The 19,171-nt window shown below is 40.7% G+C and overlaps 1 protein-coding gene across 15 annotated transcripts in view; it reads left to right on the plus strand.

Annotated features, from left to right (window-relative positions):
* The first annotated feature begins 343 nt into the window (after nt 1–343).
* The window catches only part of ICA1 (islet cell autoantigen 1), a 142,384-nt gene continuing 123,556 nt past the window's right edge, over nt 344–19,171 (plus strand). For 5 of the 15 annotated variants that reach the window (XM_032874202.1, XM_032874216.1, XM_032874319.1 and 2 more), the window contains exon 1: nt 344–498. The gene's annotated coding sequence lies outside the window, so the exon portion shown is untranslated. Of the gene's footprint in view, nt 499–678; nt 852–12,167; nt 12,259–19,171 lie in introns of those variants that run through there. The other 10 variants (XM_032874226.1, XM_032874298.1, XM_032874280.1 and 7 more) reach the window with 5 other exon arrangements.

Consider the following 19,171-nt stretch of genomic DNA (forward strand, 5'->3'; position numbering starts at 1 on the left):
ATGGTAAGATAAAATTACTATATGCGTCAATAATTTGAGTTTAAAAGATATATGACTGGGAATAAAAATATATATACTATACCTACACAGTTGGGTTTTTGTTGTTGTTGTTGTTTTTGTTTTGTTTCCCCCACACGGCCTTTTTCCGTTAAGTCCAAAGTTGATTTCCAGATACAGGCCTCTGTAACTTTTAGCACTGAAGTCATGAAGTCTCCTGTCTCCTAAAGCCTCAGAAATCTCACGTGGAAGCAAGGAGGACGCACCACGCACAGCACCGAGGGAACCCTTGAGCGCTCGCTCCGGCTCCCACCTGTCGGCCAGGTCATTGTGACGTAAACGCTATGGACACGTGGAACACCTGCGGGAGAGCAGGGGCGGGGTCACCCCCGGCGGCAAATCGAAGCGGGAGATACCCCAGGAGATGGGGGTCGAGGAAAGTCCCCAGGGAGGAGAGAGAGGGAGGCTCACTCCCCTCATCCCGGACCCGCCCCCCAAAAGGTGAGGCCTTCGCTCCCTCGCTCCTCCCGGTGCCCGGGTCCTGCTGGGAGGGGTCGCCCCGCCGGGCGTCTCCTGAGGAGAGAGGAAGGGAGGGGAGGCGGCGGCGCCCCGGTCGCGGGCGTTCGCGGCGGGGACAGACCGCCCGCTCCTCCCCGGCCGCTGCGCTGCGCTGCGGCGCGCACGGGCTCGGCCGGCTGCTATTCCGGCTGGCGGCGACCGCCGCAGGAAGGGCCGGTTCCTGAGCTCCCCCCGCCCCCTTCCCTCGCCTTCTGCTGACGCTGACGTCGGATGAGGGAGCCGGAGGGACGCTTCGACCGCTGCCAGGAGGCTCCGGTGAGGGCCGGGACTCCGAGGTACCTGCCCTCCGGGGTCGGGGCGGGGGCGCGCCGGGCGGGCTGCAGGCTGCAGCGGGAGACGCCCGGCAGCCGCGGCGGTCGGGGCGCCAGCCTGGGGCCGCCAACTGCCCTCCGCGGGCGGCGGGTGACAGGCGGGTCGCTTTCTCCGGTCCCTGGTTCCCGTGTGAGAACCGCCACGGCCCCTTCCCCTCCCCCGCCTCCTCCCTCGGGCCTGGGCAGGTCTGGAGGATGCGCGCGCCATGAGAGCGTGCGTCAGCCCCCAGGGAGCCGGAGGGAAGCGTTCTGGGCGCCGGCCGCATCTCTTGCCCTGGTGCCCGCTGCACCCCCACCCACGACAGCCCACTCCACCCACGCCGCGCCTCGCCTTCTCAGTTTTTCCGGCCCCGGGACCCCGAGGTTCCTTCTGGGCGGGGACTGACTTGTTGACAAGTTCACCTGCCGCGGCGCCTGTTGTCTTTGCCTTTTCTCTTCGCCCCATTGCCCATCTTTGGCGGAGGTGACAGGGAGCAGATGGGTGACTCTTTATAACCACTAGTGCCAGGAGGCCTGCGCTTGGTCTCCCGCAGGCGAGGTGCTCACCAGCCCTGGATCCGACTGGAGCAGGAGTCCCTAAGCGGGCCAGGTCCCTGCAAACCCTGACTCGTTTCCTTAGGGTGCTGCTGACTCCGCCTTTCCTGCCCTCGGACTATTGCAGCTCCTGCTTCCTTTAGAAACGAACATATCCTGTTATTATGTCTGCCTTTGCCCAGAGGCCCCCTCCACTTCCACACTTTCCCACTGTTTGTTTTTTTTTTTACTTGGAGTGTCCCCAAGGCCCCTCATCTTCTCTTTGGGTGTCTTAAAAGTACTGCTCCCTTTTGCTGGGAAAACGTATTAACTGCCTGGTTGGGGAGATTTACAATTTAGAAAAAGAATCAGGTTCTCTTCTGTTAAGATAGCATTAAAAAAAAAGAATAGCATGAAAAAAGGTGCTGGGTAGCAGCCTTAGAGACTGAGATCTGGTAACTTCATAAAAATTATTAGGGCCTGGAGAATATATCACTAGCTGGCTTGAGAATGATATTGAATGTAGGAAGAAAGGCACATAAGGCGCTGGCCATCAAGGGCCTATAAATTGTGACTCATTGCAAACATGTTCATGTACAAACATTTCAGTAAAGTCTCTCCAGAAAAATCTCGAATTGGTTTCTCTGGGCCTTTAGTTTAGATTTTCTGAGATCTGTTCCTGGGGGTTAAGGAGTGAAATAGGAAATGCTTATTAGTTTGAGAACAATGCTCCAGACTCTGTTTCTTACTGTCTATTTAAATCACATATACAGTCTAAAAATACTTTTAAGTGGGCTTTCAAACCAGTTTCTTTTTAGGTCTCATTCTTTATTCTTGAAATATCCTGTGTAGAGAATACCATAGGTGCAAAATCAGTTTATATTTCTTAATAGTTCAAATATCACTGTTTGGTTTTAACTGCTATGTATATAGTTACTGGAGATGTGGCTTTCTAATTGTACCATTTTGTGTAATATAGGTAGACAATTCTATTGTTAAAGATGAGTATCTAGAAAACAACAGTTAAGCAACTGGAGGTTAAAAAACTGACTGTGGATACTCCATGCATGGATCATTAGATGGTAAAGGCACTAGATGGTAAATGCCTAGACAGCTTATTTCATAGCTGTCTTTCCTCCATTTGGTACACTTGGGTATCTGGTTGATTTCTGTGAGCATCTTTACTACCATGCATTTCTCTCCATGTCAGCCTTGTGACAGATACAGAAGATTTTGTTGGGCAAACGAAAATCTTCAAAACTGCCGCACTTTCAATGTATTTGACTAAACAATACATTTTTTTTTCAGGCGCAGGCAATTTTATTAGAGGCAGGGAAGTGTGGTAACTGAAATCACATGGTAGGGTCAACCTGAGTTGGTGTAAAATTTAGAATTACAGAAACCTCATATAAGAGAAGGTGGAAAAGTTGATAGACCATAAGGATCAGAAAGAACTTTTCCTTTTTAGTGGTTGAGTTCCATGGCTAAAAGCCTGAGGGTAGGTGGCAACATTTAGGATCAGTGCCCTGGTCACAGATGTCCTTTTTATTCCATTTGTATTATCAGATTAATGGGAACCATAGACAAAGATGCTATCTGCATGTTTTTGTTCATGAGGCATTACAGATTACTAATTAACCTTATCCCCATCCTCACCCCCATCTAGAATCTGCCTTAGCAAACCCTTGAACTCGAAGACTGATACGGGAGAAAATATTTTTTCCCTAAGTTATCACATTCTGTACCAAAATTGCACCTAGCATTGCGGAGGACATATAGAGGGCACATATAGGCTTTGGATCCCAAAAGAACAGGATTGGAACCCTAGCTGCAACACTTAGCTAGCCATGTGACTTTGAACAAGTAATTTATGCTCTCTGTGTCATCCTTTTTTTAATCTATAGAGCAAGAATATCCACCTTGTCGGGTTGTAGCCGGCATTAGAAAAAAATATATTTTAATGCTTTGCGCAGTAAATGGAACTCAAGTAATAGCAGTAAATTATTCTTTTACATGCTAAACATATGTGCTGTCTGTATCTGAAAAGGAGGCTACTGCTGAAAAAAATAGGGAATGTGTTCCAATTTGGTTTTGAGTAGTTCAAGTGTTTTGTAGCAATACTAAGATCTTGGGCTTTCTGGAATACTCCCTGAGTCTGGGAGATTCAATCTGTGATCCAGGAAAAAAGCAAAGCTTATTTGTTCCAGTGGGGTAGCTCTTCCAAGCCCCTGCCACTCAGAGGTGATCCATAGACCAGCAACATTGGCTTCCCCTGGGAGCTTGTTAGACATGCAATATTTCAACCTCCCCTCACCCGCGCCCCCCCAGACCCACTGAATTCAAATCTGCATTTTAACAAGATTTGCAAGCGAGTCATATGTATATTAAAGCTTGAGAAGCATTGTCCTAACCTGGCATTTATCAAAGTTCTGTGTGTAGTAGAATCATTTGGGAACTTGTTAAATGTGGACTTCTGGCCTGGCTTCTCTCATCTGCTCTTAACACCTCAGGTGGCTCTGATGCCACCAACCTGAGAAACACAGCACTAAACTCTATCCAGGATAGTGCTCTGAGGTGGGACTCTGCCCACTTCTTTAACAAAGCATTTTGGTAAATATGATTTTTTTTTTAAGTAACCCCCTTTGAAGTAAGTAGGTATTATAATCCCTGCTTTTAAGAAAATTAAGAATACAGGCATAATTTACTTTAGATAATACATATGGTAGAACTGTCTTGTACCTCTATAAATGCTAGTAAACCAGGATTTCACATACTCCAGCACTACACATGTACTCTGTGTGTGTGTGTGTGTGTGTGCGCGCACACGTAAGCAATTTCAAATACTAGTCAATCTCTCCAGGACAGGGATGACTGTACATAATAGGGGATTTTATAATGCTTTTAAAACAACACCTTTCTTCTCTATGACTGCAGGCCAGTTACTTCGGGTAACTGATTTTGAGCTTGATCCATAACATGAGGATGATGTCCACTTGGCAGTACTCTCAGGATAAGCGTAATGTGCACAAAGCATACATCTCAGCATCTGAGAAGTGGTAGTTCCTCAACTAATAGCAGCTACTTGTCCCAGTATAGACCTGTGAGATAATGAGTTCATGAAAAGCTGAGAAAACGGCATTGCTCCTGATGAAAAATCTTTCCTACTAAGTCAGATGACATCATTCACTAGGCTTTTGGTCCAAGCAGAGAAGTGGGATCATTGCACAGTACTCAGCAAGCATTTGTTGTGTGTTTGCTGTGTGTTATGTACTGTGCTAATGCTAGTAATTCCAAGACAAGACCCACACCCTGCCCTGCTGTGGAGGAATCTGCAGCCTAGTAAGGGAGACTAAAGAGGTTGCTGACAATTACAGTTCAGTGAAAGCAAGGAGGGGATGAAACCCAGGACCAAGGCACCACACACAGATGATAGAAAGAGCGCAAACAGAAAACCTGAGAAGATTCTTCAAGGAGGTGACCCCTGAGATAAGCCTTAAAAGACCCTGAAACAAATAATACATTATTATTTAATTTAAAAAATTAATTTTTAAAAATTAACTTAATTTTTAAAAGGAACAATAGGAATTTGGCAAGTGAAAAAAGGTTAAGGGTACAGAGAGAGAGTTCCCAACACAGTATCCAGGTTATGAAGAAAATACTGGCAAATAGTCCTCATGTCTGGAGCCCAACATACATGCATGTCCTTATTAGCTGAGTAACCTAGGGCAAGTTTGATCATCTTTGAGTTGAGAAAATTAAATGTACTCATTAGGGCAAGCACAAGACTCGTTTCAGTTATGTGCTGGATAGTTGTGGAGATGGTGGAGGTATTAGAAAACAGAAGACTGACATAAAAAATGATTAAAATTAGAGAAAATTAAAGAGGTCAGTTTTAGAATACATTTAACAGAAAATACGTAGAATTAGAAGAGGATGCCTGAGAAAGGATAACTGAATGAGGTTCAGTACTGTGGGGTGGGAAGCATGAGGTATATGTGTTCCGGAATAGATCACTGAACACATAGGTTATGGTATATTGTTAACCCTGAGAGTCTAGATTTGGGAATGGAAAGGTCCTGTCATTCTGATGGCAAGAGTATTTTTACAAGGAGAGATTTACAGAGCGTTGCAGCTACTTCCCCAAGAGCACACATTAAAATCCATTCCATTACTCGCCACCATCACGATCTCTCACACGCACTTCTCTGTTCCCAGAATAGGGCATGGACACTAATGTCAGAAACCTAATGGTACGTGGGAGAAATCTAACCTCCTCTGCCTGTTTCTGGAGAAGTACATCCTAAGCCAGAGACCAAGGAGATAATTGTAATAAATGGTGCTCCCTCTCCTTATAGCTGGGAACCCTGGTAGCTACCAGAATTCCATTATCATCAAAGTTTTGTTATGCACAAGAACCATGTTGGTAATGGATTTAGGATTAGTCCTAAATTGCCACAGCTCCTGAGCCTGGGACTAGGCGAGACTGTTTTTTAGAAACAATTTATAGAAACGGAGCCCATTATCCAATCTCTTTCATTCAGGAGTAGAGTGGAGTGGTTAAAAACAGGAGCTCAGGAGACAAAAGCAGACCTAAAATTACCAGTTGTTGACTTTGGGCAAATCATTTAACCTTTCTAAACCTTTTTTTTCTCACTTCCAAAATGGGGTGGTATCCCTTTTGTGGTGGCTGTGTCCGCACATGAGGTTATGGACACATGCTTCACACCTGTAAAGTGCTCAGTGAATGGTAGCACATCATTACTGCCTTTTGTCCAGAACATATTTACTGAAGGCCTACTGTGTTTCAGGTACTGTGCTTGGTTGGCATAAGGAGCCAAAGATGAACCAGTTAGGGTCCCTGCCCTCAAGGGACTTGCAGCGTAGTGCAGGAGATACAGATGTAATTAGCTCAATGCAGGAAAGCAATGGGAGTGCAGGGGACAGTTAGGCATTAGGCAGTTAAGGACTGTAGTTGAGAACAGGAGTGGGAGGTCCCTGGGTGTGGAAGAGTAGGTGTTCCGTTAGGAAAATCCTCACTGAGGTGGTAACATTTGAGGAGAGGCTTGAAGTAAGCTGTAAGTTGGCCAATTAGACAAAGGAGGGGAGAGCATTTGAAGGGAAGGAAACTTTGCAGAGCCTTGGCGTAGCATATTCAGGAAAGCTCTAGCATTCTGAAATGCCCAGAAGGAATAGTTCTGTGTGCAGTATTGTAAAATTTTGAATTTTGCATTTGGGTTTTTTGCCAAGAAGTTTGGAACTTCTCTAGTGGGCAAGAGAATGCAATTAAAACATTTGGAGTGGGAGGGCAGCATAATTAGATCTGCCTATTATAGTAATAGTTCAGACCATGATATGAGAGATTGGAGTGGGCGGATCTAGGCATAGTGTTGTCTCTGAAGGCCTAGACTAAGTCCTGGCTGTCAATGTAGAAAAGAGAAGATGTATTTAATAGCTCTTTCGGAGGTAGAATGGAGAGAACTTGGAGACTGGCTGTAAAAGGATGAGAGAGAAGTCAAGTTTCCAGTTAGGACCATTCAGTGGATTTTGTGCTGGTGACTAACATAGGAGCCACAGAGGGGGAAAAATGATTTGGGGGTGCAGATGGAAAGAGATACGTTCCATTCTAGAGGTGCTGAATCTGAAATGCCTGTGGGACATCCAGGTGAAGATTACAATAAAGAGATGGGAATTTAAACACTCCTCCAGAACCCCAGATCTGTATTTCCATCTCCCTACTGCGATCTCTGGAGAGCTGTTTAATTCTGGGCCTCATTGGCACACAGCTGTTGGTTGAAGCAACAGAGGGGATTAAATCACCTAGAGAGGCAAGTGAAGTGCAATAGAAGACAACCAAGGTCCGAACCTTGTAGATTACTGATATGTGAGATGTAGGCACAGAGAAAGAGGAGCTAACGAAATGAGAAAAGTTTCAAAAGTGCAGAGTGTTGGCTGAGGAGTTAAGGAAGGGGAGCTTAGTCGAAGGTCAAACAAGATGGGGACTTGAGTAGGTTTTCACCTTTCTCTGGCACGGTGGAGAAGGGAACCAGATTGTACGGGCTTAGAAGAACTCAGTGAAGAGTAGGAAGAGTTGGTAACTGGAGGGAAGAAAGAGGTGGAAGAACATGGGCTGAGGACAGAGAGGGAGGTTGATTAACTTGAAGAGCAAATCATTGGGCAGGTACAGCAAAGACTGGTGGTTGTTGACTATTGCTGAAATGTCTCTGTATGGCCTCTCTAGCATGGCATATCAGGACTCTCAGAGGGAGTATTCCTAGAGAATGTGCTCCAGCAAGCACTGTAAAGGCTGTAGAGTGAAGCTGTCATACAAACTCTTTAGCTTCCATATTGTTTTCTGGAACACTCTTGTCAACAGTGCTAGCTGATTCTGTCTTCAGCCATCCCAGCAGGATGAAAAGGGGGAAAGGGATGAGACCTGTTTCTTCCAGACAAAAAGAAAGGAACAACAGTTTTTATAGTCATGGTGCTGGATAGCTCCAAAGAAGTGAGCAAAGGTGCATGAAGAGTGGAAGTCTGAGAGACGGTGCCTAGCACAAAGCCAGGAGCCATGATTCCCTGCAGTGAATGAGGAGGAAGACTGGTCATCATCCTGGGAAGTTTGCTTCCACCTACCGCTCCCTGAAGGCCAGGATTTAGTGTCCTTGTATCTAATGCTCTCTCTTCAGTGTTGCCATAGGCAGCATGGGCATCATTGTGAAGTAGGTAAACTTGCATTGGTGCCAAACCACGCCCTCCTTTCTGCTTCCTGCTTTTCTCTTCCCTGCACTCCTGACTTGGACCTGTACCCCTTTGGATTACTTCCTGGTTATTCTACCTGCCCTGCCAGGTATATGCCCATGGCACTGTCTTTTTTGATCCCCAGCAAAAACAAAAACAAAAAACAAAAACAAACAAACAAAAAAAACCAGTGTTGTGCCTTATTTACTCTTGGTGTTGCTGTTATTTAATCCTATAAGCTTCTTCCCTAAGAGAGTGAAGAGGGTCTGGGAAATAGGTCTTTTACTAGTTCTCAAATAACACCAACTAGATGACCCAGTGTAGGCAAGGGTGGCTCTGTTAGTTGGGGTACATGAAATTATCGAATTTTCTTTCTGTCTGCTTCCCTTTGCTGCTTGACTTTTATTTTAAGGTCCCCTTCTTGCTTCTCCTTCCCCTGCCAGGCTGTCTTCATCCCTTGCTAAGCCAGCCCAACACAAACATGAGTTAGATGCTACAACTTTACCAAGGAAAGTCCTTGACTACATGCCTTTTCCAGAGAAAGGAGTTGTGGTGGTTTGTTTACAGGACCTGTGCAGAATATAGCTATTTTATAAACTACCTATTGGTATGTGTGTATTTCAGTAATTTAAGACTGATGAAAAAGGCTGACTCTGTGCCTTGGGACACTTTCTTCAGTCCTGGGTCTCAGTTCTTTCCCTGTGGAAAGAGGAGATTGGACTAAATAATCAATAAATTCTCTCCTGGCTCTGAATGATCCTGTGGAGGCATAAGAAATTACTTGATCATCTCTATAATGTGCTTCAACTTACAAATTTAATGTTAAAGAAAGAATCTTGTAAAGATTAGTGTCTCCCTAATTATTCTGATTGTTGACATTGTGCTTATGTGTAATTTCATACGTTCATGCACTTCCGTTGTACCCGTAATACTATTAACCATTCATGTATTTGTGTGTGAATCACATATAATTCATACACAAATAGATATAATTATATGTAATTATATATAATGTATTTCATTTGTAAATATGTGTATATACATTGTGTGTATGTATGTATGTGTCTGTGTGTGTGTGTGTATATATATATATATATATATGTAAAAAGAGACACATAGTCTTTATCTTTTTACTTTTGGTGGGTTTTTTTTATGGTCTTATAATAGTTTATTAACTTCTTATTTCCATGAATCTTATTTGAAGCTACTGGTGCATTTTGCACATAGATTTGGACCTTCTTAAAGCAGCTTATAATGAAAATGTGGATTTAATCATTATGTAGGTCATTTTAAAAAACTATAAACGTGTGTTGTGTATATATCTATACACACATATACAGTCTTTGTATCTATACATATATATGTATGTATATGGAATTTTATTTTTGTAATGACATTTCTGACAGAATAATTATCAGAGATTCTAGGGAGAACTATTTAATGGTATTTAATCTGTGCAGAATATTGGTGACCTGAGTTATAAAATTAATTTCTAGCTCTTTGCTGATTTGCCTAATGCCTTAGACCAAGACTGTCTGTAAAAATAAAATGGCAGACACATATGTAATATAAAGCATACTAGAGGCACATTTAAAAACCTAAAAGGGAATAAGTAACATTAGTTAATATATTTTATTTAACCCAAGACGTTCAAAATAATATTTTAATGTAAAATACAAAAACAAATATATAAAATATATGTTTTTGAACCCAAGACGTTCAAAATAATATTTTAATGTAAAATACAAAAACAAATATATAAATATAAAATGGAATGTATAAATATGTGTTTATATATAATATAGTGATATATCAAAAAAAGGGATGTAGGGGTGCCTGGGTGGCTCAGTGGGTTAAAAATAGGAATATAAACAAATATGTCGAGATATATACACTTTTTATAAATATAAAATATAAATCTAAAATAAATAAAAACATTTATTCCTATCATTTAATAATGTTCTGTGCTGGCATTTGAGGGGTGTGTAGATTTCTTTACAGGTGATTAGGACCATTGTCTGACTAGGGTGTTCCTTCTTCGTCTTTTGAAGTCAAGCTTTTAGAGAAAAAGCCACCATAAGTACTTGAGATTAAAACCCATATACTAAATTTGAATTGACATTTGAAAATCATATAAACCAACCTAAATATAAGCAAAGGTGAATATAATTTATAAGCAAGGTTTATTTTTTTTTAAATCTTTTCTTTGGCAAAGACAACCTATTTAGTCTTTTTCTACTCCCAGTCTTTTAATCCATTTTATGTTATTTGCTCTTGTGGATTTCTTTGAGGTGTTTTCAAATGCCAGTCTCTTTGTTATTGCTGCTATGATTTTAGCACAAAATTCACCATCAACTGTCCTTTGCAAGCAGGGCTTTAAGAGAAAGAAGACTAAGGCCTAGTCCATGCCCCTTCTGAGCCATTTGAATTTTTTGTTCTTTATTTTATTTTTAGTTTGTTTTTGTGGGGACGTATTATTTTTAATTAGTATTAATGGTGAGGATGATAACCTTTTAGAGAATATCTTGACTTTTTTTTCCCCATTGTTAGAATATGAAATGCTGTGTTGAATATTTTCCTTTGAGAAATAGCTCTTGAGATAGAGGGGGAGGCCCAGGGGAGTACCAGGTGGGGAGTACCAGGTTGCTAATTGAATATTAGTGTTTCAACCCAGCTTTCCTTGTTGAGAATTTGATCTTTAATCTGCTCTTGGACAAGTAGTTCATTTTTAGAACCCCAGATTCCTCATCTTTAAAATGGAAGATGGGTTCATTATGTCAAATCTTTCTCTTAGATACAGATGTCTCTAAAATTAATAAAAATTGGCTTTACAGTTTTTGTGACCGAGGGCATCCTAGATGTCAGCCAGCCTGGTCTACCATTTCACAGGCAAACAAAGTAAGGCCAAACAGGGAAGTGACATGGAGGAGGCACAAGACTGTAACATAATCATGGGTTTGCTGGCTTTTATTTTATATTGGGATATAAGTTATATTGATATTAAAAATACTTAGTTTAGAAATGTGATTTTAATAGGTTTAGGGAAGCATTAACCTCAATTAATGCCTATGTGTAGTACCTGGGCTGTTCTGAAATCTAAATGAAATGATCATATAAAAATATCCTAAGACTCCAATTCATTAACAGAAAATGCAGATTTTAAACATGTAGGGTTTTACAAAACCTACATGTAGGATAGGGTTTAAACAAAAACTCATCTTTTAATTTCCTTGAGTAAAGTTAAAATTCTGTTTTCCTCTTATAAGATATGCTGACTCACAAAATTGAGGGATATGATTGTGTTTTACTTGTGAAATTTATGAAATGTCAAAAATCATTTGGTAGCTTGCAGGAGAAACAAAGCTCAGCTAGAAATAAAATCCATATAAAGTTACATGGAATGCTTGAGTAATCCTAACTTTTTCAAAATCTAAATAGAAAAGCTATTTGATATCTGAGAGATAGGGGAAACACCCATAAACACTAGTTAAAAATCACATTACTTTTAAAATATTTTTTTATTAAGTAAACTACACCCAGTGTGGGGCTCAGACTCACAACCCTGAGATCAAGAGTTGCATGTTTTACTGACCGAGCCAGCTAGGTGCCCCCAAATGATATTACTTTAACCAATATTTAGCTTTTGAAAGGATGGAAGACTACGTCAACTTCCCACCATCTGTAGGAATTTTTCAATTATGTAATTTGAAGAATTAAAAAATATATATATTTTAAAATTATATATGCATAGTTTTAACACACACACACACACATAGTTAATTACATGTGGAGGAATTGTTTTTCACCATTTCTACTAAAATTATTTTAACATTTATACTTAAAACACATTTTTATGATTTCTCTTCACAGGAAATCATAAAAATCATTATTGACATGAAAGTGACCAAAGATAAACCTATAAGGAAAAAAAGATGAAAAATGATTTGTAGCAAAAGAAATATAAAACATTAAGTTATTTTTAAACTCATTACCTAGAATCTCTGACAGATTTGTATTTTTTCTGCTCACTAGGCAAGCCATCAGGAGCCTGCATTGATGCCCTGGCTCTGAAGCTACTTGGCTTTGTTCTCTCAGACCTGTTAGTCACCTCCCTGGATCACAGGTCCCTGTGTTATTTAACTTATTTTATTTTTTATTTCTTTAATAATCTGTTTTAATTTTATTGAAGTGTAATTGTTGTAGTGTTATTATTTTCAGATGTGTAACATAGTGATCTGATAATTCTATATGTTTCGTAAGAAAGGGGCTTTATTCGATTGTTTCTCAACTCCCTCTAGGCCCTAAATTTTGTGACTTACCCTAGTTCTAAGACTGCACCAGAGAAATAAATCCAAAGACAAAACAAGATATTGGGCCCTGGTAATATTTCTAGATGAAGTTAATCTCTGAAAAAATGGGAAGATGGAACTGGCAGAAAATTATGTACTTCAGATTGTGTAGTTGGAAGCTAAATTCAGGAGATATGCCACAGGCTTCCAACATTTGCTGTGGATAACCAAAGATGAACCCTCTAGTAAAGAGAGGACATAGAAGGTGCTCAGTAAATGTGAAATAAACAGCATTAAGTGTCTACCCTCTAGTGGCTACAGAATATATCTAAATGCTGAAAGGGACAGAAGGTGGCTTCAGAGATTGGTCCTTATGTCTCCTCAGTCACATCTCCTCTTTCTTTAAGTTTTAGGAATGTACAACTTCTTATGGTTGGTGGCATGCACACTCCATGGAGTTCTGCTGTGCAAGAATGTGTTCATTGCTTTCAATCTGTCTGGAATAATTACCAGCAGCCAGCTCACAGCCCCCTCTTCTGCCCCCACTCGTATACTTCACCTGGCCAGCCTCTACTGATTCTTAGAAACTCACCCCAGAGGCCACATAGGAAGGCAACTCTGTATCTTCCCCTCTCTTTTCCTCCAGCCCTGGGCTCCTTCTTGTGTCATGGCACTCATTCCACATCACAGAAAACACCTGCCATTCCCTGACTTCAGAGTCTCCTTTTTGGTTATACGTAAATAGCCCCAAAATTTTGTAGCATGTGGTGATGTGTTTTCACTGAGGTTTAATTTTAAATAATGGTTCTTTATGTCATCAAAAGTAAGAAACCATTGCTCATGAGACCTTTTACCATTTTATGTTCTGTGAAGAAACAAAAGTGACTGCCAGACAGTTAATAAGGTTATCAATTATAGGACACATCTCAGCTTCTAGAATGTTGGGATGTGAACAGATTTGCATTTGTTCAGTGATATGTGGAGCTATCAAGCCGGTGTTTGGGAATGAGTGATTTTACTCTGGAATGATCCAAATGTACCACTTTGCACTCACATCACTTGAAAAGTGTGTTTCTTATGCAGGGTGGGGGGAATGACACACGTCGCAAAGAAAGCTAAATGCTGGTATGCACAGCAGTGCTGAAGAGCTTTAAGATAGCGACAATTTTTAGTTGGAAAATAGGAATTTTGAATAAGTTAGAAAAATGACAAATTTGGCAGCGGCTCAGATCTGCAATTCAAGAGAATCCACCATATGTTCAGTGCAGATACGGGGAAAAGGGATTCTGGACTCAGTTTTAGATAGTACTCCATCTAATAGAGAAACTGCTCACTGATGGAAGAGAAAAATCTGCTAAAGTTGGAAAGGTAATGAATTTGAGACCTAAAACTGCACAAGATACACAACAGACTTGGAAAATGTGATTCAAGAGAAAGTTTATTGAAATATTTTTGTGGATTGAGAGTACTGATGCAGTAAATGTAACTATCTTACCTTTACTCTGAGTAAGGGTTGGCTCAAGAATTTTAAATTCTTTGCATAATTCAGATGTAATTGGAGGTATCATCAGCTAACTCCGTAAGCTCATAGAAAAGGATTCTGGGCCAAAACAAATGTTCAGTGCAGCTGAAGCCAGCCTATGTGGAATGAAAATACTTCCCCATGTTATATTTCCAAGGAGGAAAATCTAGTATCAAGGTTTAAGGCATCTGAGGACAGACCAACTCTTCTTCTTTGCAGCAAAGCATCAAACTTTGTTTAAATCAGACTTGCTTTAGCATTTTGGGAACCTCAGAGTATTTAGAAAAAATTTTTGGCTTATATATTGACCATCTAGTGTTTTCCAAATGGCTTTTTCAGTGGCTATAGGAAATGAAAAACAAGCTGTAGTCTGTCCACAGGGGTGGATAAAATTGAAGATACAGCATAGCCATTTGTAAGAAAAGCAAAGAAGAAAAATAAGCGTGATTATTCCACAGAACCCCAGTACAAACGCTGAATGAAGTACCCCTCATCCCTATTCCCCTAGTTCTCCTCCCAAGACAATGGCCTCTCAGCCACATGGGTATGGCTGAGAACAGATGTGCTCCCTAATACCTGGCTTTGGTGGATGAGGTCCGTGTACTGTGTCCCCTTCAAGGTGCAGCCTGGCAAAGTCTAGGAAGATTAGGTAGTCTTTGTGTCACTTCAGAAGGTGCTAGCTTCAGCAGCATTTCCACCTCTGAGCAGACATCTTTTCCTTCTAGTACTTGTCTTAGACCCAAGAGGCCACTTCTTACTAACCCATCCCCTTACCTTCAGTTTTGTTACAGCAAAATTAGGAGTGTGTGTGTGTGTTAAAATAAGTTCTGCACCCAACATGGGGCTCGAACTTATGACCCCAAGATCAAGAGTCACATGCTCTACCAACTGAGCCAGCCAGGCACTCCAGAACTTGCTTTCTATTGATCTGTTAACTCTCGGGGCCCTACTTCTTTGAGAAGATCTTAATTCTTTTTGTTTGTTTGTCTGTTTTTTTGTTTTAATTTTTTATTTTTTATAAACATATATATTTTTATCCCCAGGGGGTACAGGTCTGTGAATCGCCAGGTTTACACACTTCACAGCACTCACCATATCACATACCCTCCCCAATGTCCAGAACCCCACCCCCCTCTCTTAACCCCCCTCCCCCCAGCAACCCTCAGTTTGTTTTGTGAGATTAAGAGTCACTTATGGTTTGTCTCCTTCCCAATCCCATCTTGTTTTATTTATTCTGGAGAAGATCTTAATTCTTATTGGCTCATCTGCTTTGTCTTCCTTGGAGAGACAGAATTTAGGGAAACATAGATATTCATGTGGTCACGTTGTGCTAAATTTAACTATTTTTTTTTCTTTCATGGCACTCATGCCATGGCAAGTCCATAAGCAGCTTGATGCTTGCTCTTCTTTGCTTATCTCCCAAAGTAATGTGGCCACAAACAGAACTTTAGGAAGTCTTCTCTGTGCTATTAAAATGACCGAGACATGATAGCATTCATTTGGGGCTTATTTCCCAAGTGTCTTGCGGCAGAAATGGAGATATAGCCTTCTTTGCAGATCAATGAATTGAAGTATTAGCTAATTATAGATTTTATTGTATTTTATAGGGAAATGACTTTTCTAACAACAGATTCTATAAATTTGGGGAGTCACAAAGATCTTTTTTATATGTCCCTTGCAAATATCAACAGTCTCTTGGATCCAAAAATTATGTTTATATCCCTGCTTAACCTACATTGTCCAGTACTGTAGCCACTAACCACATGTGGCCATTGAGCACTTAATGTGGCTAATCTCAATTGAGATGTTCTGTAAGCATAAGTATACACCAGATTTTAGACTTGGTACAAAAACATGAATGTAAAATAAAACATTAATAATTTTTTTTATTATATGTTGAAATAACATTTTAGATATATTGGGTTAAATAAAATATTTTACAATTTTTTAGTATTTCTTTTCACTTTATAACATTGCCATTTAATCATTTAAAATTACATATGTAGCTCATAGTGTATTTCTGTTGGACAGAGCTGATTTAGACTGTAAGTTACTTGAGGCTAGACAGCACATGGTACATATTAACCAGATGCTCAGTGCATGCCCAGTGCAACCAAACTGATGAACTGAGATGAGTGAATAGGTGAGAATTCTAATGATTTTTTTAAAAGATTTTATTTATTTGACAGAGATCACAGGCAGGCAGAGAAAGGGGGAAGCAGGCTCCCTGCTGAGCAGAGGGCCTGATGTGGGGCTCGAACCCAGGACTCTGAGAACATGACCCGAGCCGAAGGGAGAGGCTTAACCCACTGAGCCACCCAGGTGCCCCATAATGATTTTTTTTTAAGGAGTGATTTTGACACTGTGAATTAGGATGGCTGCTTTCAAAAAAAAAAAAAAAGAAGAAGAACAACAACAAGAAGAAATAGAAGAAAAATAACAAGTGCTGGGGAGAATGTGGAAAAAATGAAACCCTTGGAACACTGTTGGTGGGATTTTAAAATGGTGCAGTTACTGTGGAAAAAAATATGGAGGTTCCTCAAAAAATCAAAACTAGAACTATGATCCAACGATCTTACTTCTAGGTATATACGTAATAAAAAACCCTGGATCTCAAAAGATATTTTTGATATACACCCATTTGATATACACCCATATTCATTACAACATTATTCATAACCAGGATGTGGAAGCAAGCTAAATGTCTATCAGTGGATAAAGAAAATATGCTTTATATATAAAATAGAGTATTATTCTACCTTTAAAAAGAAGGAAAACCTATCATAGGTTAGAGAACTTTGACAACATTATGCTAAATAAAATAAACTAATCATAATAAAGATAAATTCTGCATAATTTCACTTATAAAGTATCCAAAATAGTCAAACTCATAGAAACAAGAAGAATGGTGGTTGCCAGAGTTTAGTGGGTAGAGGAAATGAGGTATTTGATGGATACAGAGTTTCATCCATGCAAGATGAAAAAGTTCTGGAGATCTGTTATATGACAATGTGCATATAGTTAACAATTCTGTAAGGTACACTTACTCATTATTAAAGGATATATTTATGTGGTTTTTACCACAACTAGAAATTATTCAGAAAGTCTCAACTATACTAATAGATCATGGTGAAATTGGACTCAAGGAAAGAATATAATTTGTTTCCTTGAACAGTATTTTTTCCTAAGAAATTTTGTTAGAAGCTTTGAGCTAAGTGTGTACTTGCAGGGAAGCTGTGTGGGTGTTGAGAGGACTAGAAGCTGGCGGTCTCCCTATGATGTATGGAGTAGAGGGCAGGGTTTATTTATTACGAATGTCCTTCCCAAGGCAACTTGTCCACAAATGTGGAAGCCCTCCGGGAGGCAGAGAGATACTGATGAGTGGCTGTTCTCATTTCAGAGGCATGTGGACACCCCGGGAAAATATCTTCCTTGCTCCCTCCTGCCCCCATACCTGAGACCTAGAGTTTTAGCACTTTCATTTAGTTCCCTTAAAGCATTTTAAAAAGCTTTTTAACATTTTAAAATGGCAAAAATAAAACTCTAAGAAATCTTTGGTCATCTTAGGGGTACTGATTGCCAGGTCCCTTTCTGGGGTAGAGGAAGAACAACTGGATTGATTTTGTGGAATAGCCAAAAGCGTTCACTCTGCGTGCTGAGCATTCCTCTGGCAACCAGCATTCTGTGTTTGGCCAGAGGCCATTCCTTTAGGCGTCACGCTCTCCATTCTCTACAGAAACTGGTAGGCAAGTATGTTTGGGTTGGTTTGCTCTACCAGTGAGGCTGGCTAGCTTTCCGGAGTAGGGCAAAGGGAGTGAAAGACAGTGGCACAGAGTTACTCCCATGTTTACTGATGAGGTGAAAATACAATGCTAGGCTGATAAAAACACAAATAATCACATTTTCCTCCTTTTAACCCTTCTTAATATCTTGCTTTAGCCTTTTCTATTGTGTGTATGTTTTATTTTCAGTGTGCTGGCTCATTGACTCATTTTTTTAGAAATATTGTTGTGAAATACTTATTTTGTTTTCTGGCTAACTAAGGACTTTATTTCAATAAAAAAAAAAGTTAGAAATAAAAAATTGAAAGTGATTTTCCTGGGTGTCAGGAAGGGATTAGGACAAGGATTACCTATGGCTAGGCCAGTACCCTCATATACTGAACGAGTTGTGGTAATTCCCAGTTTCCTTCCTGGTCACTGATAAGGAACCTCAGCAAGTACAGTATTCTGTGCCAGAGCCCACTTACCAAGGGCAGCTTGGGCTGAGGGTCAGTTCCTGGGAGGGAACATGCAGTCAGGCAGCAGCATGGCCAAAGGCCAAACACAGGATCCAGTCTTAATCACCAAGAACCCACTTTTCTCCCCTTCCTGGAACCCAAAACAGATTAAGAAGCACCAGCAAGGGACCCCTGGGCGGCTCAGTTGGTTAAGCGGCTGCCTTAAGCTCAGGTCATGATCCCAGCGTCCTGGGATCGAGTCCCACATCGGGCTCCTTGCTCAGCGGGTAGCCTGCTTCTCTCTCTGCCTCTGCCTGCCACTCTGTCTGCCTGTGCTCACTCTCTCTGACAAATAAATAAATAAAATCTTTAAAAAAAAGAAGAAGCAGCACCAGCAAGTCTGTATTCCCACAGCTGCCCCCCTCCATCCCCACCAACTCTACAGTTAACACGTGGTCCTTTGTATTTCTTGCCTTCCATTTCCCTTGGGTGGACAGTTGGGTGGGTGGGGTTTCCTGGTTTGGACTTTCTCATGCTAATCTTCTCTGCATTGTTCCAATTTTAGTATATATGTTGCCAGAATGAGCACATTTATAAAATATTTTGTATCTGTAAAGAGGCAGACAGATGCAGTCTACTCATCACCAAGCTTAACAAAGAGAACATGAGTCGAGTTGAAGCCCCTGTGTACCACTCTCGAATCATATCACCCATCCCTTTCTGCAGTAGTAACTGCTATCTGGAATTTAGTATTTACCATTCCTAGGCAATTTTTATACCTTTACTATGTGATATTTGAATGCTTTAGCAATATATAGTATCATTTTGCATTTTGTGATCTCATATTTTATGTAGTCTTCTGCAACCTATTGTTCTCATTCATTCTACCTGTTTACTTCTTCCACTTCATTTGGGATATTTCTTCCAGTGTTAAATTATTCTCAACACCAGGGTACAGTGGTACTGTGTAATAGTGTTTGGCCCCTAAAACACAATTAGAAATGGC

The sequence above is a fragment of the Lontra canadensis genome, unplaced genomic scaffold (assembly GCF_010015895.1).
Source record: "Lontra canadensis isolate GAN:19392208 unplaced genomic scaffold, GSC_riverotter_1.0 scaffold2, whole genome shotgun sequence".
In the NCBI taxonomy this organism is placed as follows: Eukaryota; Metazoa; Chordata; class Mammalia; order Carnivora; family Mustelidae; genus Lontra; species Lontra canadensis.